At 40.6% G+C, this 26858-nt stretch overlaps 1 protein-coding gene across 1 annotated transcript in view; it reads right to left on the bottom strand.

Moving 5' to 3' along the window:
• Positions 1-3686, bottom strand: part of ppfia3 (PTPRF interacting protein alpha 3) — a 59492-nt gene extending 55806 nt beyond the window's left edge. The window contains exon 1 of the mRNA XM_053239343.1: positions 3418-3686. The gene's annotated coding sequence lies outside the window, so the exon portion shown is untranslated. The remainder of the gene's footprint in view (positions 1-3417) is intronic.
• Positions 3687-26858: the final 23172 nt, after the last annotated feature.

Here is a 26858-nt window from a genome sequence, read left to right as displayed (position 1 = left end):
TTCTTATTTTACTAAAACTTGTTCAGTATTATGGGCTGTGTGTAGATTCATGACATCTAATCCCACTTCAGTCCATTTCCAGTCTGTAATACTACAAAATACAGCATGTTCAGGGGGTGAATACTTACGCAAGTAAAAAATGTGAAAATCTTTATTTACATTCATGTAATTAAGTGTTAAATGCAGAAAATAAATGTTAAATATTGATCTTTTTCATTACAAATCATAAATTTTGATCCTAATCTTGAGAATGAACCATTTCGTTTGCTTGATTTTTACATGCATGCTGAAAAGTTTAAAAATGTGCGTAATTTTAGATTTCATTTTATATTTTTAAATCTGTAATCACAGTCACATGGTTTTATTCAGATCAACTCCAGATGTGTACAAATGACTGTGTAACTTTTTAAACAAGTCGAATTCAGGGACGCTTCAGGCAACATGTCTGTGATGCCAGAAAATGTTTCAGACATTTGACCTTGCTGTGACCTTGAACCTGTTTGGATTGATTTCAAAATTTAAATCAGTTCACCTGCTGGTTATGATGATAATTCCATAAAAATCCTACAATCATTCAATCACTCGTTCATGAGAGAATCCCGAATCTCAGACAGACGCACGGACGGACCGATGGCAAAATCTCAGCGGTGAAGGCATAAAAAAATTAAGATTTCAAATGTTTTCCTTTTGAAATTTTTCTGGCAAATGAACATTATCTTTGTCAAGAATGAGACACAATCAAAACAAAAAGTAAAAAAGTTTATTAATAATGTTAAATCAGGGTTTAGAAACCATTTATCATTTATTTTGGTTTGGTTTTGAACAGAAACGATATTTTTTACGTTCCTGCTCCAGGCCTCATCTTTAGGTGGAAACCAGTTAGAGCGAAATAAAACATTCTTGACGTATGAGTCTACTCTGTCCAATCACCGCCTTCAACCAGAAATGTGTATTTATTTTTAACATTTTCAGAGCATTCTTCTATTCTGCATTTATTTTTGCTTCCAGAATCACAGAAAAAACTCATTTCTACACACACTTTCCTGGAATCTTCCGAAATCCTGGCTATAGATCTTCCTGAAGCCAGACATGCAGGAAGTGATGAATTCCGGACAGGAAATTAGTCTTTCTGGGAAAACGCTGCGTTCGACTTACCTCAGAAATGGTACTCGAAGCTCATAATTACATCACTTTCGACCTCCAAAGTAGCGTTTGAGCTACAAAGTAGGAAAAAACCACAGACACCTCCATGTTCGTCTGTTGGTTCGCAGGAAGCTAGCCAGCTAACTGTGATGAAGTATATGTTCCTCCTCGAGACAGTGAACTGTAGAGTCAGTGTTATAGATTTAACAAGCGAATATATCCGCATGTTGAAATGCAGGTACGTTAAAGCTAATGTTTGTATTTACACTATAACTCATTTAAAGCGAGCGGCCATGTTGATTTGACGTCACTTGCTGAACTCAGGGTTGAGGAGACCATCCCGAGTTCCTGAGTAGGAATTTGAGGAGTTCAGGGGCGTTTTCTGGTTTTTCCTAGTCGGAGGTTGGATATTAGGAAAACCTTGAAATCACACTTCAACAGAAAAATAACATTATTAACCAGTTAAACACTTTTTTAAATAATGTTCTCACACCGGAACGCATTAGAGTGATTTTGTTTGCAATTATGTTCAACTAATATTTTGGTTTGTTTTTGTTTTATTTTTCCTTCCTTGTAAAGTTTCGAATGCTACATTCGACTAAAAACTTGTAACCTGGACAGGGACGGACTTAGCACTAGGCAAAGCTAGGCAACTGCCTTGGACCCCCAGAAGCCAAGGAACCCCTAAAAATGCAAATTATATATAATTTTTAATTATTAATGCTAAATAATGTATGCTGAAATGATTAAATATTGATGTTAATGCACTGAAATGATGGCCACATTCCTATATTTTGCCCAGGACCCCCAAATCACTAAATCCGCCCCTGAACCCGGACCTGATTCTGACCTCTCACCCTCAACTCAGAATTCCTCCTCAGAAAGTCAGTGTAAAAACTAGTATTTGCTTTAGATCAATCAATATACAGACATATTCACTTTTTTGCGTTTTATTTCACTGTTTTGAGGAGAAAAATATACATCACTCATTACAGTTAGCTGGCTAGCTTGTTGCTAACAAAAGATCATCAAGGCATATTTGTCTTGTTCCCACGACAATGACGTAATTCCGAGTTACAACTTCCTACTTCCAAGTTGAGTTAAAGGCAGCGTAAGACCTGCTGTAAATGAATATTTCAATTAGGAGGAAAAATCCCCACTCTGGCAACCCGGGTTCATGTCTCCCTCTAGCGACGCCCAATGGTATTACAACTCCTTACATATAACACACACTCACTCTCTCTCTCTCTCTCTCTCACTCACACACACACACACACACACACTTTCTCTCACTCTGCAAAGGCAATTATTTAGATGGACTCTGAGATGTGAAACATCCTTCATACACACACCACTCATCTTGTCTTGCATTGTGCACTGTGTGTGTGTGTGTTGGGTGTATGTGTGTGTGTGTGTTTGGGTGTGTGTGTGTGTGTGGGTGTGTGTGTGTTAAGCAGTGTATTGTGCATGAGGATAATGGTGCTGTGAGCATGATGTGTGTGTGTGTGTGTGTGTGTGTGTTCGAGCATCCCAGAGAGCACCAGACCAATAACACAAAGACACCAGCGGATTCTCTCAGCCAATCAGAGCCAAGACGAGGAGGGTCCTCACACTGATGCGAGCCAATCAGGCGTTGGGGGGGAGGAGGAGGAGGTGGAGGAGGAGGACGGGGGTAAGAGGGAGCAGGGTGGGGTAGGGGAGGAGGCTCCCTGAAGGGATGACGTAATGGGTTTTTTAGAGGATGATGTCATCTCTAGTGCACAAGGGAAGGATTTAAAGCCACAGAGATCGTCTCGCTCACCTCCGCCGTCTTTCCACTCTTGTGGGTTGTTAATAATTAGCACTGAAGAAGCTTTTTCATATTCTTCATATTTCTTTCAGTAGATGCAAAGTGTCAGGTGTTGCACTGACACATTTAAAAAAATTTTTTTTCCTCACAAAAGGATATCGAGAAGCTGCATCGTTGCTCTGGTTCATTTTCCTTTTTTTTTCTGTCTCCTGGTGTTTACCAGCAGTTCTGCTGATGAGTCTCATGCTGTTCTGGGAAATTCAGGCTGCTTTCTCACACACACACACACACACACACACACACACACACCTTTTACCCCCTCAGCCTGTGTGTTCAATAAGGACGCATCGATACGATACGATACCGAGTATCGCTCATGGCGATATCGATCCGAAACGCTGGATGACATCCATCACATCAGTAAAATGTGAAAAAAAAAAACAAAAAACACACACATCCACAAATCCTAATGATAAACTGCTCACCGTCCACCCTTCAGCGCCGGCCTCCGGTCGCCATGGCAACAGAGGCAGCACAGCCGGCGTGTTTGTCTGGAGCTTGCGGCATCACCGGCGTCCGGCTCCGAGGAAAGCGCAGCAGCTGAAGCAGCAGATGATGGGGGAAGCCCTCTGAGAGAGTGTCCACGCACGACATCGTTTTATTCTCTTATACGGGTCAGGGAAAGGTCAGAGGTCAGAGGTCACGGCAAGCGGCCGTTACACGGCTCGCACGTTGCTAAGGAATAAAATACAGATCAATGTTTTATTAATCACAGTGCTTCTCCTCGTGTGTTAACTTAATAAATAATCATTTGAATAAATAATTAACAATTTTTAAAAATCAAATCTAAAATGTATAAAATCATATAAAACATATAAAAGAAAAAGAAAGCAGAAAATACAACAAAAGAAGAGGCAGACTCCATTTTGAAAATTTGGCAGATAAGATAAATAAATATAAAAATAAATATGTATTATAAAAAACAGATAAATAAAAATGATAGCTAAAAAACTAAATAGAGATTTGTTTAAATAAGCATTTTGTATAATTCCAAAATTATAAAATTTTTAATCATGTTGTCTTTCTTCAGGATGCGCACGAGTTTTATTTTTAAATGTGGAATTCTATTTTTAATAAAAGTTATAAAATTACGAAACTCCTGAAGGGAACTTTTTGAAAAAAAATAAATAAATAAAATAAAATAAACAAACAAAAAAAATAGATACTAAAATAAATCTTGTAAGAAAAAAAGAAATGAAGGGGTGAGTATGTGTTAATTACCTAAAAAATGACACCATGTGCTTTTCTTTCTCATAAATGTGTCATTTTCACGATTTTTTTTTTTCTTAAAGAAAATGTGAAAGGACGAGGTGCTGTGCGATAGTAATTAGTGCACATTGTCGGAATAAAAAAAAAAACTATTTGTGTCCGCAAAAGATAATTATCCAATTTCACATGACTTTTGTTAGGTCCCTTCAGGGGCTCTGTATAAAATAAGCATACATTTTCTGCACCGTGGGGGACAAACTTTTGCACCTAATTGCATATAATGACTATATGATATATGGATATGACTAATACACTTCACCTCATCAGGAGTTGTGGCAGTGAGAACGACCTGGATGCCGTCACTGCTAGCGTTATTAGCGCTCTCTCAGTGCGTTATTAGCGCTCACGCACTCTCACTGCGTTATTAGCGCTCTCTCAGTGCGTTATTAGCGCTCTCTTTGTTATTAGCGCTCTCTCACTGCGTTATTAGCGCTCTCTCACTGCGTTATTAGCGCTCTCTCAGTGCGTTATAAGCGCTCTCTCACTGCGTTATTAGCGCTCTCTCAGTGCGTTATAAGCGCTCTCTCACTGCGTTATTAGCGCTCTCTCACTGCGTTATTAGCGCTCTCTCACTGCGTTATTAGCGCTCTCAGTGCGTTATAAGCGCTCTCTCAGTGCGTTATTAGCGCTCTCTCACTGTGTTATTAGCGCTCTCTTTGTGTTATTAGTGCTCACTCAGTGTGTTATTAGCACTCTCTCACTGTGTTATTAGCTGATAACCAGTGAGAGAGCACTAATAACGCAGTTAGAGAGCGCTAATAACGCAGTGAGAGAGCGCTAATAACGCAGTGAGAGAGCGCTAATAACAAAGAGAGCACTAATAACACAGAGAGAGCGCTAATAACGCACTGAGAGAGCGCTTATAATGCACTGAGAGAGCGCTAATAACGCACTGAGAGAGCGCTAATAACGCAGTGAGAGAGCGCTAATAACAAAGAGAGCGCTAATAACGCAGTGAGAGAGCGCTAATAACAAAGAAAGCGCTAATAACGCACCGAGAGAGCGCTAATAACTCACTGAGTGAGCGCTAATAACGCACTGAGTGAGCGCTATTAACGCAGTGAGAGAGCGCTAATAATGCAGTGAGAGTGCGCGAGCACTAATAACGCACTGAGAGAGCGCTAATAACGCACTGAGAGAGCGCTAATAACGCACTGAGAGAGCGCTAATTACGCTAGCAGTGACGGCATCCAGGTCGTTCTCACTGCCACAACTCCTGATGAGGTGAAGTGTATTAGTCATATCCATATATCATATAGTCATTATATGCAATTATATCTCTCACTCAGTGCGTTATAAGCGCTCCCTCTGTGTTATTAGCGCTCTCTCAGTGCGTTATTAGCGCTCTCTCAGTGCGTTATTAGCGCTCTCTCAGTGCGTTATTAGCGCTCTCTCTGTGAGTTATTAGCGCTCACTCAGTGCGTTATTAGCGCTCACTCAGTGCGTTATTAGCGCCCTCTCAGTGCGTTATTAGCGCTCACTCAGTTCTGTCTGATGTTATCTGTGACTTTGCACTGTGTAGATTTGATTTTGTGCAGCACTGACCTCACATTCTTTCCTCTGGCCATCTTCTTCCTCTGCGTCATCTCTCAGAGTATTTCGCACCTCCTGTCGTGTAGCCGACTAGCGCGCCTGGGTCGACGTGTCGCTAGCGTGGTTTTCCTTCACCACACCACACTGTTATTGCTAAGCTAGCTGTTCTTACATTCCACACCATCCAGCAGCTCTGTGGCTACGTGCCGTTGGCACCACATGTTCATTACTGTGTCTCCAAAGTTAGCAGGATTTTCGCTATTAAACAGCTCTGGTTTTGAGTGAGTTTTTTTTTTTTTAGCTACACTTGGACTCCTCGATCTCTTCACTTGGGTTGGATTCCAACCATTTTTGTCCACTATACACTGAGCGGTTAGCTTAAGAAGTCATATTCCAAGGCTTATCCTCGTGTATCTGGTGTCTGAATCCAAATGATCCTCCAAATGTCATGAGTTTGCATCTTGCTAAACTGGAGGCTATAGGCTAACTTTCAATTATTTATTAGCCAGACTAGCATCGCAGCTCCAGTGCACATCCCCAAGTGTTTTATTCCTCTTAAACCACAGCGATTTGTCAACACAATGTTAGTTCCTGTTCTCTCTTACGTTATAGCAGCTATAAACATTCTTTCTCTCTCTTCTCAGCCTCTCTTTTTACTCTCTATTGAAGTCTCTCAGCTTGTCATGTTACCAAGAAACCGCAAAGAAAGTGTAAACTCCTCCGTCCGGAAAACTTAAAGTTACAGCTTTACCTCTGACACTGGAGACTCCTTCCATAAATGTTAATTAAACATCTCCTTAAAGAAAATTTCAATGATTTTTTTAATCAGTTCATGTGGAGCTTCTGCCCTACAAGTCCCCGTGAATGATCTGTTACTATAACAACGATAACGATAAGGTATTAGAACGAGCGCAGTGATATAAACCTGTGATTTGCAGCTGCACTACATTCTAGAAAATTAATCAACACCTTCTGACCAATCAGAATCCAGAATTCACCAGAATTCAGCAGCACTTTGGAGAACACACTCTCACTAAAAATGGACAGAGAAATGGCCTCAGATTCTGAAAAGATCGACGACCTAAAATCATCCCCATGGGTGGAGTTATACTTTTATCTCACACACTTCATGAGCAGACGGTTTAGTTTACGCTGGAGAGAACCGATTCGTCTAAATCGAGCAGAATGATAAAATATCAGCGTCATGATGAATGTGGATGGAAGCTGTGCTGCTGCTGCTGATGTGTGTGCTGTGTGTGTGTGTGTGTGTGTGTGTGTGTGTGTGTGTGTGTGTGTGTGGAGAGAGCGCCCTCTTCCTGATGTTCCACATTACTGCGACGTGTCCCACATACAGACACAGCTGACTCTCTCACTGAATAATCAGCGTGATGTCATATGACCAACACCATCTTTATATAGTTACCTCATGAATATTAATATTTATACCTTAATGTTGTTCCAGCGTGAGAGACTGAAAACAGGACGGAGAGATAGATGAGGAGAGAGAAAACATGAAAATCAGACTGGTGCAGGTGACGTGAAGTGAGGGAGAATGAAGCAGGATGGAGAAGAAGGATGATGGAGGGAGAGAGAGTGAGCAGGATGGAAAAGAAGGATGATGGAGGGAGAGAGAGTGAGCAGGATGGAAAAGAAGGATGATGGATGGAGAGAGAAAGTGAGTAGGATGGAAAAGAAGGATGATGGAGGGAGAGAGAGTGAGCAGGATGGAAAAGAAGGATGATGGAGAGAGAGAGTAGGCAGGCTGGAAAAGAGGATGATGGAGGGAGAGAGAGTGAGCAGGATGGAAAAGAAGGATGATGGAGGGGAGAGTGAGCAGGATGGAAAAGAAGGATGATGGATGGAGGGAGAGAGAGTGAGCAGGATGGAAAAGAAGGATGATGGAGAGAGAGAGAGTGAGCAGGATGGAAAAGAAGGATGATGATGGAAAGAGAGAGTGAGCAGGATGGAAAAGAAGGATGATGGAGGGAGAGAGAGTGAGCAGACAGGAAAAGAAGGATGATGGAGGGAGAGAGAGTGAGCAGACAAGAAAAGAAGGATGATGGAGGGAGAGAGAGAGTGAGCAGGATGGAAAAGAAGGATGATGGAGGGAGAGAGAGAGTGAGCAGGATGGAAAAGAAGGATGATGGAGGGAGAGAGAGTGAGCAGGATGGAAAAGAAGGATGATGGAGGGAGAGAGAGAGTGAGCAGGATGGAAAAGAAGGATGATGGAGGGAGAGAGAGTGAGCAGGATGGAAAAGAAGGATGATGGAGGGAGAGAGAGTGAGCAGACAGGAAAAGAAGGATGATGGTGGGAGAGAGAGAGTGAGCAGACAGGAAAAGAAGGATGATGGAGGGAGAGAGAGTGAGCAGGTTGGAAAAGAAGGATGATGGAGGGAGAGAGTGATCAGACAGGAAAAGAAGGATGATGGAGGGAGAGAGAGTGAGCAGGATGGAAAAGAAGGATGATGGAGGGAGAGAGAGAGTGAGCAGGATGGAAAAGAGGATGATGGAGGGAGAGGGAGTGAGCAGACAAGAAAAGAAGGATGATGATGGAAAGAGAGAGTGAGCAGGATGGAAAAGAAGGATGATGGAGGGAGAGAGAGTGAGCAGGTTGGAAAAGAAGGATGATGGAGGGAGAGAGAGTGAGCAGGATGGAAAAGAAGGATGATGGAGGGAGAGAGAGTGAGCAGGATGGAAAAGAAGGATGATGGAGGGAGAGAGAGAGTAGGAAGGATGGAAAAGAAGGATGATGGAGGGAGAGAGAATTAGCAGGATGGAAAAGAAGGATGATGGAGGGAGAGAGAGTGAGCAGGATGGAAAAGAAGGATGATGGAGGGAGAGAGAGTGAGCAGACAAGAAAAGAAGGATGATGGAGGGAGAGAGAATTAGCAGGATGGAAAAGAAGGATGATGGAGGGAGAGAGAGTGAGCAGGATGGAAAAGAAGGATGATAGAGGGAGAGAGAGAGTGAGCAGACAAGAAAAGAAGGATGATGGAGGGAGAGAGAGTGAGCAGGATGGAAAAGAAGGATGATGGAGAGAGAGAGAGTGAGCAGGATGGAAAAGAAGGATGATGGAGAGAGAGAGAGTGAGCAGGATGGAAAAGAAGGATGATGGAGGGAGAGAGAGTGAGCAGACAGAAAAAGAAGGATGATGGGGGGAGAGAGAGAGTGAGCAGACAAGAAAAGAAGGATGATGGAGGGAGAGAGAGTGAAAACAAGGATAGAAAGACATATGTTAAGCAGTCTGGTAGACAAGGGTGGATGGATGGATGGATGGATGGATGGATGGAGAGTAAGCAGATCAAGGATTGATGGATGAATGAAGGGTAGGCTGACAGAAAAGGTTGGATGGATGGACAGATACTGAGACAGAGGAGGATGAATGTTGTGAGGATGAGCAGGGTGAGGATGGATGGATGGATGGATAGTAAAGAGGCTGACAGAAGGATGAAAGGAGGGCTGCACTGTATGTGATGGATGGATGGATAATAAGCAGAGCAGTATAGAAGGGTAAAAGCACGGATGGATGGATGGATGGATGGATGAATAGTGAGAAGATAGAGGATAGAGGATGGGAGGTAGGAAGAGCATGCAGGTCAATGATGGATGGATGGATGGATAGTAAGCAGACCAGTATAGAAGGGTAAAAGAATGGATGGATGGATGATGGACGGACGGACGGTCAGAAGAACAGAAAGATGGATGAACAGAGAGATAGTGAGCAGAAAGAGGATGGAGGGAGGGATTGAGAGAGAAAGACTGAGAAGGTAAATAGTGGATAGAGGGATATTAAGAAAGTTCAGGATGACAGATGGATGGAGGGATAGAGGGATCAGTAGAAAAGAGGGAGAGAGGGCTAGTGAGCTGGTTACACAGAGGCTAAAGCTAATTGTGCTAGGCTAATAATGACTGCAGTTCCTTCATAATGTTACTGAAGATCCAAAATGGAGGCAAGGCGCTAATTTTATATTAGCATTAGCATTATAAGTTAGCATAATTATCTTTAATCTTCTTCACTGTGTATGGTTGGTGATTAGCTAGCTTGCTATAGCATCAGAACGAGACGCATTAGCAAGAAAGGCAGATTCCTCTGCTTAGCACTGCTAGGTTAATTTAGCAAAGCTGAGTTAGCATTGACAAAGCCCAAGGTAAAATATGCTAAACTTCCTAACTGCTCATTTTCAGCATGACTACGGATTCACGGAGAGTCGGAGAAGGAAAGGGAGGGAATAACGACTGTGTGTGTGTCCAGGAAAAGAGGAGGAAGTGCGAGACGAGGTGCAGTCCCACACATCACCAGCGCGCAGGAGACGCGGCACCTAAACACTCGTTTATCAAATGGCAGAATGTGCAGCACAACAAAGACGCCATGAGTCACGCAGTGTTAGCACACGCGGCGAGGAAGATGAGTCAAAATCCACCAATTTATCATCAACGTTATTAAAACACACACACACACACAGCCGGGTTTTAATACGACTCGTCCCACAGACTCTGAATCATCACGTTACACAAATTCTACTTTCTGTATCAGCTTCTTGATTTTTATCCACTAATGCTGCTACGTGTTAGCGTGCTGCTCATTAGACTGCATGGAGATCTCATCTGTTCACCCAAACACCAGCAGAACAACATCAAATCACTGCTAACTGTGGAATTATATATATATATACATTTCTGTTCAAAAGTCTTAGGCACATGCAAAGAAATGCTGTAGAGCAAAGACGCCTTCAAAAATAATGAAACTAAATGTTTCTACATTTAAAAAAATCCTATAAAGAGCAGTAAACAGTAATAAATGAAATAAAGTCAATATTTAATGTGACGATCCTTCGCTTTTAAATAAATAAAGCAGTATCTGAGGTGCAGTGTGTGCAGTTTTATAAGGAAATGAGCTGGAAGTGTTACTGAGCATCTTGCAGAAGCAGCCACAGTTCTTCTGGAGACTTTGACTGTCGACTCGCTTCTTATTTCTGCAGCGAAACCCAGCAGCCTTCATTATGTTTTTATCTGAAAAGTGTCTCTTATGGAATCTGCTGCTTTCTTTACTGACATACAAACATTTTTCTGTAACGTTTCATTTTGTGCCGGAAAACTAATGTTTGGAATCTAAAATGTTTTTGTACTGAATCAATAATGTAGAAGTCAGAAAATAAACATCTATAACAAAGTTTGTACTAAAAAAGTACAGAGTGCCAAGACTTTTGCACAGCAGGGTAAAAGAATGGATGGATGGATGTTGAGAAGATAGAAGATAGGAGGTAGGAAGAGCAAGCAATTCAATGATGGATGGATGGATGGATGATGGACGGACGGTCAGAAGAACAGAAAGATGGATGAACAGAGAGATAGTGAGCAGAAAGAGGATGGAGGGAGGGATTGAAAGAGAAAGACTGAGATGGTAAATAGTGGATGGAGGGATATTAAGAAAGTTTAGGATGACAGATGGATGGAGGGATGGAGGGATCAGTAGAAAAGAGGGAGAGAGAGGGTTACACAGAGGCTAAAGCTAACTGTGCTAGGCTAATAATGACCTCAGTTCCTTCATAATGTTACTGAAGATCCAAAATAACAAGATGCTCAGTAACACTTCCAGCTCATTTCCTTATAAAACTGCACACACTGCACCTGAGATACTGATTATTACGGATTATTTTTTAAAGCGAAGGATCGTCACATTAAATATTGACTTTATTTCATTTATTACTGTTTACTGCTCTTTATAGGATTTTTTTTAAATGTAGAAACATTTAATTTCATTATTTTTGAAGGCGTCTTTGCTCTACAGCATTTCTTTGCATGTGCCTAAGACTTTTGAACAGAAATGTATATTTGAGATCGCACTTTCTGTGTAATTTTGTAGATTTGAACTCACTCGCTTTCACTTTTAATTGATTACGATTATTTTAACACTTTATTTTCACAGCAGTATAAGTTTTGTGTAAATATGAATCTCAGAAAAAAACTGATGAATATCCAGAAGTGGACATCGTTACAGAATTATTTATCAAACTGTTTATGTATTTATTTCAGTTTTTAATTAGTTGTATCACTTTTATATTTTTTGTAACAGCTTTATTTATTTATTTATTTATTTTTAGAGCTTTATTTTTCCACCTTTAACAAGTGGTGTAACAGTCAGAGTGGAATGTGAAGCTGTAAAGCTTCCTGTGAAATCTCACTGGAGTTATGGGGAGGGGTTTGATTGACAGGTGACAGGTGGGCGGGGCTTCGGGGGTCAATGGGGTTGAGAAAACGGGAAAGAATTGAAAGCTGGAATGTGGAATTAAATGAAGAATGTGACACACACACACACACACACACACACACACAGAGCAATCAGACAGCATATGTGTGTGTGTGTGTGAGTGAGAGAGAGAGAGAGAGAGAGAGAGAAAGAGTTGACAAAATGTTAATTATTACATAATCACCATTACCTAAAAATGAAGTAAAGGTAAAAATGTGACTTAAAGTAAAGAAATGAAGGATAACAAATAAAATAAACACAACTACAGATGGGAACGTGTCTACACCCATCACAAAAACATTACAAACATCTCACCAATTTAGTCTTCGGGGTCAAAGGTCATCAGCCTTCAGCACCCGCTCGTTAAAAATCACACCACTGACACCTGAGTGTAGCGTCTGTGCGCAGATTTATTACCAATAAAATAAACACAACCCACAGAAACGAATCCGAACATCCTGTCCTGCCTGCTCACGGCGTGTGTGTGTGTGTGTGTGTGTGGCAGGTATGTGCATACTTGCATGTGTGTTTATAAAGTAAATAACTAAACACGATAGAAATATTTTTAAAAAAAAATCATTATGTGCAACAGGTCGATAATTTCTAACTAGCTAAAACAGTAACAGGTCTGAATCACGCAAAATCCAAACAACGTAAAAAAAATCATAAATAACATCGTTAAGCTCTGATAATCTCATTTAGGAGGCGTGGCCTTCCAAACTGCACCGAGGAATAAAGCGATTGATTGCGGAGACGACGGACATTTTGTCAAAATTTACACGTTATTAACGCTAAACTCCGCCCACATGATAGATGTTTATGTTAAATCTGCGTGATGTGTTTGTAAAACCTTATTACTGCGATATATATTGTGAAGTATCATGATGTGATATGATAAGTATTGTGATATGATATGATAAGTATCGTGATACGACCGAGCTCTCTGTGCACAGATGCAGAACACAAAGGGAAAGAGGGATAAAAAGGAGAGAGAGAGAGAGAGAGAGAGAGAGAGAGAGAGAGAGACGTGTCTGACATTTTTCATAACATTTCATAACCCTCATCCGCAGTCTCTCCTCCTCCAGCTCCTTCATGTCGCTCTCCTCGTACTTCGGGTCGTACACCTTCTCCAACTGATGTCAGAAAATCTCAAACCTGATTGGTTGAAAGGTGTGAGATCACTACCTGAACTCAACCACTCCCAAAATCCCCCAAAGTTTTATATAGAAGGATTTTTCTCAAGTCTGCATTTGCCGAGATTTATATTAATGCAATGATTAGCATGCTCATTAGCATGGCTAGCTTGCAGCGATGCTAACTAATCCAGCATTCAAGCAGGGCCAAATTAGCATCCACTTGCTAACTAGCCGTCTTTTCTTTACCTTCTTTGTGAAGAGTGCTTCCAGCTGTCTTCCACTTAAGACACGCCCCCTTTGAGAATCACGCCAGCGAAAGCTTAGCCAGAGAGCTAATGTTTAGTTAGCTGTGTTTAATTACGTAAAGCACAGCTTTTCTTTCATTGTGGGCGTGTGTTAATGATGTATACAGTCGAGTGCAAAAGTTTGTGCACCCTAACTTATCGCAGTGATCATTTACCGTAAAGTTTGTAGAAGGTCTCAGGGTTTAACTCCTGTGGGTCCATGGCTTTGTGTAACTACACTATACAGCCAAAAGTATGTGCACCCCTGACCATCACACCCATATGTGCTTGTAGAACATCTCATTCCAGATTTATTCCTCTTTGCTGTTATAATGAGCTCCACTCTTCTGGGAAGCTTTCCACTAGATGTTGGAGCGTGGCTGTGGGGATTTGTGTTCATTCAGCTACAAGAGCATTAGTGAGGTCAGGCGCTGATGTTGGGTGAGGAGGTCTGGGGTGCAGTCAGTGTTCCAGTTCATCCCAAAGGTGTTCAGTGGGGTTGAACAGAGAGCACGACTCCTTTTGCTCTCTTGGATTCACATGGTTGTGGTGACGTCAGGATTTGAACTTATGTTGCCCCACTTATTAAACAGTTTAGCCAACAACTGTTGCGCTGTCAGTAAAATCATGGTGTGTGTGTTCGAGACAGGCCACTAAAGACCTGGAGAACTACGATGCGGAGCATCATGAGGAGATCAAGCGTTACGAGATGCTGAAGGAGCACGAGAGGAGGGAGTACATGAAGAGTCTGGAAGAAGAGGGAGAGGGAGGAGAAGATGAAGTTTCAGTCAGTAGAGACATTTTCAGACATAAAGTGAGAGAAGAACGACACTTCACATGCTTCTGAAGAGAAAGAAAATATAAAGTTTAAGTCCAGTGGGATGCTAATGAACACTGGAACGAATCTGATTGTTATTCTTATCTTTTACACGCAGGAGTAGAAAAAGTCGGATAAAGACCTGCTGAAGGATCAAGAGGAAGAACTGAGGAGCAAGAGAGAAAGAGAGAGAGATGAAGGAGAAGCTGGGAAAGGAGAAGAACTGCTTGGAACAGGACATGGAAAGGCTGGAGGAGTTCAGGAGTACGGAGAGTGAGGTGTTGAAGGTGGAGTGTGAGAAATGGAGGCAGACGAGTAAATAACACTGATTACTGAATTGATTCTTGTCTTAACACGCTTTAGGCCACAGCCTGGATGAATTCTTAAATCTGATTGGTCAGAAGATGTGCATATTAAATTGCATAGCAGCACGTCTCGGAAAATAGTTCCGGCTGTTACATGAACTCCAGATTTATATTAATGCGCTCATTCTAATAATTTATTGTTTCCATAGTAACAGCTCTTTCACAGGGACTGTTACACACAGAGCGACGCTCTGCGTAATATAAACGTGTTGTTTAACAAAGAAAACTGTATAATCATTGATGTGATGTTTTTTTAACATTTACAGAAATTGTGTTGGTTTTTAAAGCGCTTTACAGCAGTCACAGTGCTTTAAAGTGCTCAGGACAGAGGAGTTTACACTGTTTTTAGAGAAAGAGAGAGATGAAGTGAAGAGAAGGTTTCAGGCTGAAAAGGAGAGGATGGAGCTTGAGGTTGAGAAAGAGAGAGAGGAAGAACGTGGAGAAGGAGAAAAAATGAGAGATTCAAGTTCCAGTTTCAAGGCCATGGAAGAGTGTATGGTGGAGAAAATGAATGAAATGAGTGGAACGTTTCAGAGCGAGAGAGAGAGAGAGCGAGAGAGAGCGAGAGAGAGAGATTGAGTTCCTTTGTATTTTTTTTAACTTATTATTAAATTGCTTATTCCGTCTCAGTGCTAAATATCATCAACACAGAACATTTAGGGTGGAAAGTAAAGAAAGGTTAAATTATGTGGCTGTGATGTTTTATTATTTTCTTCTTTTCTGCAGCAGTGGAACAGTGATATTCTATATTATCAGGAATAAATGGGTCTGAGGGCGATGATGTCACAGAGTCACATCACAGAGTCACATCACAGAGTCACATCATCGCAGAATGAAGACGCGTGATGTCACAGGACATGTTCAGATTCCGTCACTCAGAATTTCACACACACGCGCGCGCACACACTGTGTTCAGGCAAAGCTAAAGATTAATCACGTACAAGTGTTCAAGTTTGCAGAAAGGACAGAGCGACTAAAAGGACATCGAGGTGAGACAGAGAGACAAATCAGGATAGTCAAGAACTGATTTAGCTTTCATTTCATACTTTTCACTTTTGGGTTAAAGAAGAAACAAGAGGAAATGATGAGGCCTCTCTCTCTTTCTCTCTCTCTCACTCTCTCTCTCTCTCACTCTATCTATCTATCTATCTATCTATCTATCTATCTATCTATCTATACAGTTCTGTGCAAAAGTCTTAGGCACATGCAAAGAAATGCTGTAGAGCAAAGACGCCTTCAAAAATAATGAAATTAAATGTTTCTACATAAAAATAAATCCTATAAAGAGCAGTAAACAGTAATAAATGAAACAAAGTCAGTATTTAATGTGACGATCCTTCACTTTAAATAAAATAAAGCAGTATCTGAGGTGCAGTGTGTGCAGTTTTCTAAGGAAATGAGCTGGAAGTGTTACTGAGCATCTTGCAGAAGCAGCCACAGTTCTTCTGGAGACTTTGACTGTCGACTCGCTTCTTATTTCTGCAGCGAAACCATACAAACATTTTTCTGTAACGTTTCATTTTGTGCTGGAAAACTAATGTCTGCAATCTAAAATGTTTTTGTACTGAATCAATAATGTAGGAGTCAGAAAATAAACATCTATAACAAAGTTTGTACTAAAAAAAAAGGGGGGGGGGGGGCAAGACTTTTGCACAATACTGTATTTTTAACCAACTAGTTTGCATTAATTTTTCAGTTTTTCTCATGTTTCTTAATGATTTATAATTTTTATTATTATTATTATTATTATTATTATTATTATTATTAATACTATTAATAAATATTACTATAATGCTCCAATAAAATAATATACTATAATATACAATATAATAATATAATACAGTACGATATGGTTTGAATTTCGGTGCATATATTTAATCATTCCCGCTAGTGCAGCGTTTATATGCTACAGCCTGGATATAATGTTAATAAATAAATAAATATATAATATATATTATATAATATATTAATATATATTCTTTGAAGCGACTTAAGAGAGACACGTCAAGCTATGGAAGCAATCTGAATGAATAATAATAATAATAATAATAATAATAATAATAGCTGTTGTTAGTTAAATAATTATTATTATATTATTAATTATACTGATATATGAACACATGATGAGTGATGATGTCATATTGGTTTTGTTCAGAAGGAAAACTAAAACAGAATGATGTCGAGTATACTTCGTGAGATGTGGACGCTGCATCAGCGTGTTTTTCGTCAGCGGAAGAAGGGCGAGGTGAGTAATCAGTGATGCTTCGAGCATAAAGTAAGAGATGATCGATGCTCCACATGCTTTTGGAGAGAAAAAAAATCTTTCCTCCACGGTGAACTCTCCAGTGTCGACCTGTCAATTGGATAATCTTCATGTCTAGCGGGACGCTAATGAACGCCGCACTCAGGAGCAAATCTGATTCTTATTCTAATCTTTTACACTCAGAAGAAGAAAAAGTCTGCTGAAGTCCTGCTGAAGGAAACTGAGGAGGAACTGAGGAGAGAAAGGGAGCTGAGGGAGAAGCTGGAAAAGGAGAACAACAACTGGAAGAAGGAGAGGAACTTCTGGATAAAGGAGATTGGAAAGTTGGAGGAGCTCAGATGTGCTGAGACTAAAGTTTACGAGGCGCTCCTTCGTGAGGAATCGGACAAGTTGAAGAGGGAGCTGGAGAAAGAGAGAGCCGTAATCAAGACGGAGAGTGATGAAAAGATCAAGCAGCTGGAGGATGCCATGGATTTGGAGCGCGAGCAGTGGAGGCAGGAAAGAGAGAAGATCCTGATGGATCTGGAGAATGTGAGAAAGCAATGTGAAGAAATTGAGAGAAAGAAGCTGGAGATTGAAGCCACCTGGAGAGAGCACGCCGACACCTGGGCGCAGAAGATGCTGACGAAGACTGACATGCTGGAGGCCATGACAGAACAGATGGAGAAACAGAAAAGAACTGCAGAAGAACTTAAAAAGGAAGTAGGGAAGAAGGAGCCCGGGATGACAGAGGAGCTCAAGAAAGCTCATAAGAAGCTGAAGATCTTTCCTACACAGTGGTTCTGGCCAACGGACAACATCAAGGAGGGGGAGCAGATGGAGAAAGAGATAGAGAGATTAGAGCTCCAGCAGAAAAAAAGCAAGGCCAGAGAAGCTCAGATGAGAGAAGAGATGAAGGCTCTGGTGAAGGAAAGGGATGAAATGAAGAGAAGGTTTCAGGCTGAAAAAAAGAGAATGGAGCTCGAGTTTGAGAAAGAGAGGACGAACATGGAGAAGGAGAAAAAGCAAGAGAGATTCGAGTTCCAGCAGAGATTGAGAAAGACCATGGAAGCGTACATGGTGGAGAAAATTAATGAACTGAGAGAAACATCTGAGGCTGAAAAGGAGAGGTTGGTGTTCAAGCTTGAGAAACAGAGGGAGAATAAGCGGAAAGAGAGAAAGCGATGCTACATAATGGAGAGAAAGCAGCAGTTACTTGAATCCAGCTGGAGAGAACATTCTGACAAATTGGAGCAGAAGATTCTGGAGAAGGACAAAATGCTGGAGAAAAGGAGAGAAGAGATGGAGGACCTAAAAAGAACCATGGAGGTCCAACAGAGAGAGTGCGAGGCCAGAGAAGCTCAGATGAAAAAAGAGATGGAGGCTCTGGTGCAGGAAAGAGATGAAATGAAGAGAAGGTCTCTGGATGAAAAAGAGAGGATGGTGCTTGAATCTAAGAAAGAGAGCGAGGACATGGAGAAAGAGAATAGAGACAAAGGTCTCGAGGTTGGAGAGCCACATCAGGATGCAGAGGATGAGAGAGAAGTTGAAGAAACTGTGAAACACCAAAAGATGTATACTTTGCGTCGAGTTCAGAGTCGATGCTTCAGTTCAGAAGATACGCGAGTAGATTCAGGAGATCCAGTAGATTCAGGAGATCCAGTAGATTCAGGAGATCAAGCCTCAGTGATATGCAGAACATTTACTGAAATGACCTGCGTATAGTTCACACCTCTGTGGTGTTTAAATGGCCGTTAACAGAGCGCGTGAGGACGGCCGACCTGAGCATGCAGAGCAGCACCAGCGAGCGCGCTCATTAAGAGAGAACGTGAGGTGACGTGAATCTGCGTACGTGCAGGAAGGTATTCGCAGGTGTCGAGCGGTGAAGCGAGCGTGCAGAGAAACTGTCACATGTGAGAGAACTTCAGTTCGAAGAGCACTGAGCACAGACCCTACGCTAACACTAACAAGAGACAAGTCACACGCGTCGCTGGTAGTTTGTCTCGTCGGGGCACGAATTCCTTCATTCATCTTCAGTAACCGCTTTACCCTGGTCAGGGTTAATAAAAATCGTAGCTCCGTGTCGTCTGTCGTCTTTTTGTTTGTTGTTTAAATCGTAGCTCCGTGTCATCTGTTGCTTTTTTGGTTTGTTGTTTAAATTGTAGCTCATTGTTGACTGTCAGCTTTTTGTTTGTCGTGTAAATAGCAGCTTCATGTCATCTGTTTGCTTTTTCTTTGTTCGTTGAATCATAGCTCCGTGTCGACTGTTGCCTTTTTTGTTTGTCGTTTAAATCATAGCTCCGTGTCATCTGTCTGCTTTTTTGTTTGTCGTTTAAATTGTAGGTCTGTGTCGTCTGACGCCTTTTTGTTTGTCGTTTGAATCGTAGCTCCGTGTCGTCTGCCACCTTTTTGTTTGTCTTTTGAATCGTAGCTCCGTGTCGTCTGTCATCTTTTTGTTTGTTGTTTGAATCGTAGCTCCGTGTCGTCTGCCACCTTTTTGTTTGTCTTTTGAATCGTAGCTGTGTCGTCTTTCACCCTTTTGTTGTTGCTTAAATTGTAGCTCTGTGACATCTGTCACCTTTTTGTTTGTCTTTGAATCGTAGCTCCGTGTCATTTGCCACTTTTTTGTTTGTCATTCAAATCATAGCTCTGTGTTGTTTGTTGTCTCTTTGTTTGTTATAAAAATCATAGCTCTGTGTCATCTGTCACCTTTTTGGTTTGTTGTTTAAATCGCAGCTCTGTGTTGAGCATGGGAATCTGTCGCTTGTTTGTGTGGCTGTAAGGTGAGACACTTGCACTCCTTCTCCCTTCACACATCAGGGTCTACACTTTACTCATGAGTCAAGTTAATCTCTGATTGCTCACTCTCAACCAATCTCCTTTCTTCTGACCTTGATCTTATCTTAAGTAAAAATCCAAGATGGCATTTTACTGTTAGCTACAGCTTCCAGAAGAAAGAGGACTGGTTGATAGCGACCGCTCGCAGGAGTGGGAACATGCGTCTTAGCCCCGCCCTAAATGTTTTAAAAATGAACTTGACTCAGGACTGAAGTGTACACGCTGGTGTGAGAGGGGAAAGGAAGCGTGCAGGTCTCGGTGCTCTGTGCTCGCAGAGCTGAAGTGCTCTCACACGCGACAGTCTCTCTGCACACTCGCGTCACTGCTCCCCGCTCGCGACTCCTCGTGTGTGTGCGTGGATTCACATCACCTCACGCTTGCTTTCTCCTGATGAGCGCATGCGCCGATACCGCTCCGTACGCTCAGGTCAGCTGTCCTCACGCTCTCTGTTCACGCCACACAGCACGGAGGCGCTCAGGGTTTTAATTTCAATAAAATAAACGCTGTTCCACTAAATGTTCCACTCAGAAACGTCACGTTCAGCAGCTCAGAGTCTGAATACGAAGAAATTTCCTCACACAAATACTGACGTATCTTTCTGATATTAAAGTTATCGACTCTGGATTTGTCTTCAGTCATGATCGTCCAATGAAATGCTTCCTAGTGCCATAAGTGCCCCGCCTCTGGAATCCTTATAATACAGGATTGTAACATATTAAAAAACAAAATGCTGCTCAAACACACACAAGAGAAACACAGGACACCGGCGTAAACGTGAGACGGGATACGGTCCTGTCCCTGGCAATGACTACAACTCAAACTGTACGTGTTTCTGTGAAGCACGAGACAGCGGATTGAATGATGAGAGTTTTCCAGAATATCATTAAGTAAAAAAAATTAAAAATAGCTATAAAATAATTACACACTTAGGCTAATTAGTAACAGGGTCACTGCTAAGCTAGCTAACACCAGGCTAACTATTATACTAGGCTATATAACTAGGTCTAATCAGTTCAGTGCTCATTAGCTTCATCCTGCTGAAAAGATGTATTTTAAAATTCATAAATATTGTACTTTGCATTTTATGTCAGTTTAAAATTCTAAATAAACGACCCTAGAAGTTCATCCTATATATTATAATTCATAAATTTAATAAATAATATATTTAAAAATTTGTTTTTCACTCAGGGTCAACTTATCCCTTTTCTATACAATAATCCATACAATGTCAAACTATCATTTCTCTATGATTAGAGATGTTATTGTAATAATACTATGGTATAAAAGCAGCAACATTTTTAACCAGTAGAGCTTAAAGCTGATCACGTCGACAGGGATGTCTCTGCTAACCCCGTCCACCGGCGAAAACATCTACGACGGTCACGCGAGCGTCAGAACTGGACCATTGCGCAATGGGAGAACGTCACCTGGTCTGATGAGTCCCGTTTTCCTTTACATCACATGGACAGGCGGGTACGTGTGCGCCGTTTACCTGGGGAAGTGATGGCACCAGGATGCACTGTGGGAAGAAGACGAGCCTGTGGAGGGAGTGTGACGCTCTGAGCAATGCTCTGTGGAACACAAATTCCCAAATCTTACGCTTTGCAACCCAGTAGAGCAGAAAATATGGCCAATACGATAGAATACAGTCAAATACGGGGAAAGATACAGCAGTGGAAGGATCACAAGTGCACAAAAAGATAAAAATCCATCCAGAGATGTAGTAAATGCACAGAGCCACATGATAAACCCTCTCTGACTTTCGAGACTCCAAACTTTCTACAAGGCAACCACACAAAGATCCATGGAATCTGTTTAAGAATGGATTTACATGGATGTAACTTACATGTCCACGTATTTAAACACTGCAAAGGAAGAAAAGTGTGGAAAGTGCTGTATCTTTTTGCTTGGCTAGTCCGCCAGTTCCTCAACGGAAAACGCTGAAGACATCACATCACCATGTCGCACCTGAACCCAACCTGTCCACAAACGCAGCACACTGCCGGTTAACAAAACTTATTCGTTCGGAAGTAATATTAGTTTCATTACATGGCTATGGAGATATTTACCGCAGGGTTAACGCCACTATCCTGATGCTCTTCTTCTGCTCTTCTACTTGGAGCAGAAGAACTTTACGAACTGTCTAAAATGCCATAAAATATGTTCACCCTAGTGAATTCATGGTTTAATCATAGCAAACCCTTCTGAGTGAATATCAGGATTAGCTGATGTCTAAGAACATTATCAACAGTATATACCCTGATATACCATCCAAGTAACCTTGTACAGAAAACATTGCTAGTAGTTTCGAATACATTAAAACCCCAAATCCACTGTTATTTTTGCAGTCCAAAAAAATTAAACAGAAAATTGCAAAAATACAGTAAATATTCATAAATTCAATTGCGCGCCGTTCTGAGTAACGTGATGAAATCTCATGTGGTCCAGCCTGGGACGTTAATTATCCCTTTGTCCAGTGTATAAATGCTGTATACACTAACCAGCTGTAATGCTGAAACAGTACAACACTCTATCGATTACATTATAAAGATATTTACCAATAACCTGGTTTTAAATGTGGACTAGCTGCTGAACTGCCTGACCTGTCTAAAATAAACAAGACAATTCAATAATACTCGATTACAAAATGATAAAATTGTAAATGACCAACATTTGTTTTGAGAAGATAAAAGCTACGTAGCTGATTACATGACACTTTGCTATTTTTGCGCACTTCCATAAACGGGCAAGACTGTAACCATGTAAGCCTTTAAAAGCCGCTTGTCTATGTTTAGCATGATGATTACAAGGACATTAATCAATTTATTTAGTTAAATAATAACTAATAATAACAGCATCAGTTTGATACCACAGACTTTAAATTAAAACTTTAATGAATTCAGAAATGACTGATGCTCGTCCTCATGAGTTGCTCCTAAAACTCATAAGCTCCTGGTTAAACAATTGCACTTTTTGACTTTATAGTTTACAGTATAGAAGCGAAATGACTTATAATCACACTATCACACTAAACTCAGATGAGGATGGGTTCCCTTTTGAGTCCGGTTCCTCTCAAGGTTTCTTCCTCATGTCGTCTCAGGGAGTTTTTCTTCGCCATCGTCACCTCTGGCTCGCTCATTAAGGATAAATTCATACATTTCTGTAAAGGTGCTTTGTGACAATGTTAGTTGTTAAAAGCCATATACAAAATAAAATTGAATTGAAGTGAATTAATAAGGCTGAAAAGATACAATTCCCTGCGTATTAGATGAAAAATTCTTGCTCGTCCTTCCACAGTCCACATAAACATATTTACTAATAACCTGCGTTTAACCTGTAGACTACCTGTGGAAAGCCGCTGTGTTGCCCGACGTCCATCAGCCCCACGGCCTGCCCTGTCTAAAATCAACAGCAAAAACAACGGAAAGACAAAAAATACAAACACATATGATTTAAGGAGACTTTTATTTGTTTATATGGTGTGGAGAACCGACATTTCACTCAGAGTCGTACATCTTTATTTATATTTTATCTAAACATTGCTGAAGTACAAAATGATTTCTCTAAGGTAAGTTTGTCTCGTACGCTGCTCATATCACACCTCCACTGCTCAGTGCTCTGACTACTCCTTAAAAAACTGCAAGTGCAATGTTCTGCATTGTGCGTTTATACCCGAAATTACATGTGGAATCAGCAAATACTGCTTTTTTTTTTTTTTTTTTGGGAGTCAATAACTTAAAGGTGGCATTTCATGCATGATACATGAATAATCTTCTATCTCTAGCTTCTGTATAAAATATAAAATGCACATTACTGCCCCTATTATTTCACTGCATCATGTTTCACTGTTGAACTGAAATGATGCTTTTCAATTTTATAAATGCTAGCTAGCACTATCTCCTTTACAGCTACCTACTAAACTAGCTAGAAAGGCAATGCTATCAGTCTTAAAAAAGAGGGAAAAAAAAAAAAAGCTATTTGATCTTGTATTGGCTCATGTGAAATCATACAGGATCAGTACAGTGGTGACTTTGAAAATGACTGAAGCAGCGAATGAGGTGAAATAGAGCTCCAAAAAGGGCTAAAATGCCCGATTTCCGTGGCAGGTAGATGGAAGATGTGCGGGGCTGGTGTTGTTGTTTAAAACCTACAGAAAGGCTCTTTTTAACGGTTGTAAAGTGACACGTGTCAGTCACTGCAATCCAGAGCTATCAGTCACTTCAGAAGTGCATTTCTGTTTTGGTAACGTTGCAGGCTCTTCATGAAAGAACGTGATCATGTGACCATTGCGTGCTTCTTGGAGTGCAACATTAATTGATGTCCCAACAACAACAACAACAACAAAACGCATGATGTGATCCACTGCCTTGGAAAGAGAGGCATTTTAAATAACAGATCAAGATGATATTAGTACAAATAATATTCAGAAAAAAATGACACCCTGTGGATATGTAGAGAATTACAGCAACAAATCAAATTACGCAGCTCCATAATAACTGCATACTGGCTCCTCGGACATGAGAGGCATTAAAGCATGACAGTATTTTTATGAGTTGATTTATTTATTTGTGTAGACTGGTTCGTTAGTCTGGTTCAGTGTATTGATATTTATTGGACCATTGAACTCTTTGCAAGCGTACAGTCTGTCCTGGAATTAACTGGGTGTAATTAAAGGCTTCAAACAGCTGTGAAGTCAGATTCCACACATTCACAGATTTATTATTAGGCTAGAGAATGATAAATAAGCTAGAGAATGATGCATTGTCTATGGTACAATGGTGTTTTTGGTATCGTTACAAGACCATGCGAACCAAACAATGTGTTTTTCAACACCACAAAGATTTCCTTGCTATGATGCCTGGCTAAAGAGCTGATTTAAATGTCCAAGAGCCGTTCTCTTGGAACTAAGTGCTGAGTCAGTCCCAGGTTTAGAGAAACCAACGCACAATATCTGTCCACTTACAGGTCTTTAGAACCCTTGGATGAGTCGAGGATATCGCAGCCATGCTTCAGCTCCATCCTGTCAGCCGTATTGTTTGGCATAATTAAACTGACAAGTCAGGACATCAGAATTCATCAGAGTTCCTTCTAAACGCAGGAAGATTTCTTGCCCTTGGTTATCAGATGTGTTACAGATCAATCGGAGAGAATTAAGAACAGCAGACAGAAAGTGGAAGAAATCACAACTCGACACAGATCTCGTCTCTTACCGCGCTCTCTCCCGTCCAAAGTGACTTCTGCTAAGACTGCCTTCTACAAGCAAAAGCTGGAGACTTCTGCACAAGATCCTCACAAGCTCCACAAACATCAAAGCACAATTTGCAGCAATGTCCAGTTTCTCAAATGTAATCAGAGCAAATGACTGCACTCACGCTGCTATAGGGGCAACGAGTCAGAATTTCATCAAACGAAAGCAATTTCATTCTATAAATGAACGTTTACTTGTCATTTGTATTCCCAAACCCACATACAGAGGAGAGACGCTACAAGGACGCGCTCTCTCTCACGTTCAGAGCGTAACAGAGCACTAAAACAAGGAGAATTACCACGCTCATGACGAGAAGGTAGAATCTCAGCGATACCAAAGGAAGAGAAAAACAGACAAGATTGTGCTTCATACAGACCAGTTTCAGTATTAAACACAGACTACAGCTTGTACGCCTCGATTTTGGCAAAGAGAATGGAGATTATTCTGCAGGATCTTAATGAAGAGCATCAGACAGACTCAAGACAACACCACCACCACTAGACGTACTCTCCACTTCAAAAAACACGCTCAGGACGATAACTTGGAGGCTGTAATTGACGCCGTAAAGGCTTTCGATTCTGTCAGTTGGATATATCTCTGTAAGAAGCAGCAGAAATTTGGGTTTCATAATAAGGTTGTAGAAGCTGTTCAAAAACTTTACCACAAACCATCAGCAAGAATGAAAATAAATGAAGGTTTGTCAAAAACTTTTGTATTGGAGTGTGGCACAAGGCAAGGTTTCCCTCATCACTTCTTCTTTCCTCACTCTTTATCTGGCAGAATAAGAATATGAGAATAAGGGGAAGAGCACATTATTTGCGGACGATGTCCCGGTGTATCTGACAGACTCAGCGGCTTCTTTCATTGAATTAATGACATCAGTGTAAATCTTCTTGAAAATCCTTTTCATGCTTTAAATTAAAATGTATAAAACAAAGATTATATCCGCCACATAATATTATCAAACTGTATAACTTAGATAGGCAAAGTGAATAAAATGCTCAAGGATTATTTTACCTAAAGACATTAAACCCGATGTGCCCGGATGTCCCGCCCATCGAGAAAGGATGAGAAAGCAGAGGAAAACGTGGTTTATTTTAGAAATAAATCTGTAATCAAATGAGTTTGTTGCTTTTCCTGAAACGGATGAGGTGTGGTAGAGCAGGAAGTGTACACAACGGCACACATATGCCACAGGACTGAGAATGATTTCATCTGATTTTAATAACAATTGCTTTTTTTTTTAGTTCATTAAAGTATAAATACAGTTCTGTGCAAAAGTCACATGCATAGACACATGCAAAGAAATGCTGTAGAGAAAAGATGCCTTCGAAAATAATGAAATTAAATGTTTCTACATAAAATTACTATAAAGAGCAGTAAACAGTAATAAATGAAACAAAGTCAGTATTTAATGTGACGATCCTTCACTTTAAATAAATAAAGCAGTATCTGAGGTGCAGTGTGTGCAGTTTTATAAGGAAATGAGCTGGAAGTGTTACTGAGCATCTTGCAGAAGCAGCCACAGTTCTTCTGGAGACTTTGACTGTCGACTCGCTTCTTATTTCTGCAGCGAAACCCAGCAGCCTTCATTATGTTTTTATCTGAAAAGTGTCTCTTATGGAATCTGCTGCTTTCTTTACTGACATACAAACATTTTTCTGTAACGTTTCATTTTGTGCTGGAAAACTAATGTTTGGAATCTAAAATGTTTTTGTACTGAATCAATAATGTAGAAGTCAGAAAATACACATCTATAACAAAGTTTGTACTAAAAAAAAAGTACTTTTGCACAGCACTGTGTATATATATATATATATATATATATATATATATATATATATATATATATATATATATATATATATATATATATATATATATATA

Source organism: Pangasianodon hypophthalmus, chromosome 13 (genome assembly GCF_027358585.1).
Source record: "Pangasianodon hypophthalmus isolate fPanHyp1 chromosome 13, fPanHyp1.pri, whole genome shotgun sequence".
Classification (NCBI taxonomy): Eukaryota; Metazoa; Chordata; class Actinopteri; order Siluriformes; family Pangasiidae; genus Pangasianodon; species Pangasianodon hypophthalmus.
This window is presented reverse-complemented; position numbering and strand designations above follow the sequence as displayed.